A 3402-nucleotide genomic window follows, 5' to 3' on the forward strand; every position below is an offset into this window, starting at 1 on the left:
TTGGACTATCTTCATATTGGATGTTATTCTCGCACAGGTTCAACCTGTGTAATTTCCAACGTTATTCAATTGTATATTGTCTACTTAAGGAAATTCGACTTGGAACTTTTGTTTAATGCACTTGAGTGTCATGGGAGGTTACATCAACAGAAATGTTATGAAAATAATATTCAAGATAAAAAACACGCTACTTGAAATAATCACAATTTAAGGAGCTTCATCTACCTACTTCTCTGAGTGTACAGATATACAGAAGTCCAAATGTAACGTAAATCAACACTTTGTTAATCTTTCTTGGGTATCGTCTTATTTAGTAGCCCTTTACGTTCAAGTGGTGATGTGCCTTGTTTAAGGTAGACGGTAAGTAAACACAAATATACAGATTATTCAAACTTCTGTTCATAATCTTTACAACGTTTCTGTTTATTCCGTCTTTACATGGTTTAAGATTGCAGCGTTATAATAAGATAAAGCATGCATTTAATGATCATTGTAAACGTCCTTTTTGTAAGAATAAACATAAGGAAAATAACAGAACATTGTAAGGGTGCGGCTCTCCTGGAAACAATTCCACCATTCGAAAAAATATGGGAATTCAGAGTATTGTTCTTTGCAGTTGCGCCCAAAGTAAAAATAAACAAAAGATCGCAAAATGTTTTTCTTAGAATAAAAAAATCAGTGAAATCAAACAGCATAGAATGGTATATAAAAACAAACAATTTACATAAAATAAAACAAGTTAGGGGACAATAAGCATTCTAAAGCGAAACACACTAAAACATATAAACTTAAAATAAATTAAATTTGTAAATAAAGCATCTTATTATCAAATTATTAGCTTCCCTTTCCACACTCTTATATAACTTCTGTAATTCCTCTATAAATATGTTAATAAATACACTCATTAGAAAACTACCTACGCCTTAGAGTATCCTGTATTTCTATAAGACCACCATTCCCCCATACATGGAGAATTGTTGCTACATCTGGGCTGCTGCATCTATCACTTGTCTCTCCCTCTTGGATAAGTTCCCAAAAGAGTATCCAATCTAATAGGTCCCACTTTGTCAACTAGGCTTCAACCTCTGTCCCATCCCCGCAGTGTTGCATCTCTATGCCTGTTTTACAAGTATTTTAATGGAATGTATTCTGATGAACTCAGTATACCTGTGGCCCCTATCGACAAACATATCCTCGACAAACCCGTTGAGCAAAAAAATCACCGCTTCACTATCGAGGTTTCTAAATGCTAGGAAGCTTTCTACTCTAATAGCTTCTCCTCTCGAACAGCTAGACTTTGGAATTCCATTCCTGCTACCTACTTCCATGACTGTACAGATATACAGAAGTTTAAATGCAACGTAAATCAACACTTTGTTAATCTTTTTTTAGGTATCGTCTTATTTAGTAGCCATTTACGTTCAAGTGGTGATGTGCCTTGTTTAAGGTGAACACTAATCAGTTTCTGATGCATTTTGTCAAACGCATGAACCTTTCTGGCAAACTCGCTACTCTGTATGGAATTTCTAACGGAACTCTTTATGTAATCCACGGAGTTTGATTGCTTTCATTTCGTTAGCCATGACAGGGTAACAGTTTTAAATAATTCGTAATTATATTCTTAGTATCGCCCGTGCTGAAGATCTAATCTTCAAAATCCAGAAGACTACCGCTTAGACCTGATCATTTCTAAACACGTATATCTGCTACGCCACAGATTATATTATTATGCGAATAGCACTAAAGATGAGAAAAGTTGTCCGATTAATCAAAATAATGAAAAGTCATCAAAACTTATCTCAACAGTGCCAATTTAAGTTAACATTTCTTACTTTACTAATACACACAGTGACACCTATGTTTTCATTTCTTTTTAACGGCTCAAATGTAAGAATAATGATGAAGCGAGTAAATTCCAAAAGCATTGCACGAAATGGTAGTCACCTGTACAACAGCAAATATAATACGCATATTTAGAACAAACAAAAATCAATAGTAAATCTGAATATTTAATATTATCCACTCAATTATAAATACAATTTGCGTATAATGATAGCAACCTTCGGTCTAATAAAAAAGATGGCATTCTGTATCTAGTCTGGTGCACTACAGCATCTACTGTGGCTACACGGTTCGAAACTGGAATTGGCTACCCGGATGCAGGCCTGGGCGATTGATAAGAAGACCTAGGTTTGCTCACTTACCAGGATCACTCTCTCATCATATCTGAAAAGTCCGAGGAAAAGGCAAACCAATACTGCCAGAACGATTGCAGCTGCAGAGTTGCCGGAAAAGTGTTGCAGTATTTAACCATCCGCCTATCGCAACTCCAAACCGGACTTTTTGTCGGGATTTACTCCCTTTAGTCTTAGCCTTTCCTAAGACATCCACAAGTTAGTGGAGCTTTTTTTCCCTAGAGTTGGTGAAAATTTGAGAATATTTCCAATTTTGATAAAAATAAAATAGTTATGGTTGTATGAAAATAAAAGCGTAATTCTTAAGTGATTCCTCTTAAAAAGTCGATGAAATAAACGTGAATTTCATAACTAAAAATTTAGAAAATATTTCCAATTTTGACGAACATAACGACAATTCTCACTGTTGTTATAATATTCCGTTTTAATTTATATTCGAAAAATAATGAATAAAACAGCTTAACTCATCACTTCTAATACTTAAAGCTATTAAATTTTAAACATTAATAGGATAATTACCCTTACAGTCAAGAAGGTTTATCAATACTTGTGTACATAAACTATGTTTAACAGTTATGTTAAGTTCACTTATGTTCTAAAATATTTTTATGGCCGAATTTTTATTTAATAGCTATTCCAGTGTGAACTTTTTTCAGTTCAGCTTTTTTTGTCTCTTTAAACATTAAAATATCAAGTTTTTCAATCATATGAAATATACATACTGAAGATTTTTCACTCATCACCTGAAGAACATCAATTTTACTTCAGTTCTTCATACCTGTATTTTTCGAAATTAAATGTACGTTTGTGCTTAGAGCTTCTTTAACGAAAAAATGCATATATACATGTGAATGTTAATGTGGGTGTGGATGTGGGTGTATATTTTTGTGCGTACGTGTGTGTATGCATATGTGTGTGAGAGTCACTTACCTATTTTGAGTTGATTATTCTCGGAAACGAAATCAGAAAGTTTGGTTGAATGTCTTGCTGGTTTAGCAGCGAAGAAGGAGGACTAAGCGTCCAATCGACTAATTACGATCGAGTGACACGTGTAGAGCCACGACAACTTGCCAGTGTTGCACAACATTTATAAAGTAAAGCGGTTGAAGAAGTCAGCGGTGTCGGAACAAATCGCTCCACACGAAATCGGTTGCAATACAAGTCGAGAAGATCGACGTATTTTGTTCACATCTGCTGACATTGCAAC

Source organism: Euprymna scolopes, chromosome 10 (genome assembly GCF_053919585.1).
Source record: "Euprymna scolopes isolate OS-2025 chromosome 10, ASM5391958v1, whole genome shotgun sequence".
Lineage (NCBI taxonomy): Eukaryota > Metazoa > Mollusca > Cephalopoda > Sepiida > Sepiolidae > Euprymna > Euprymna scolopes.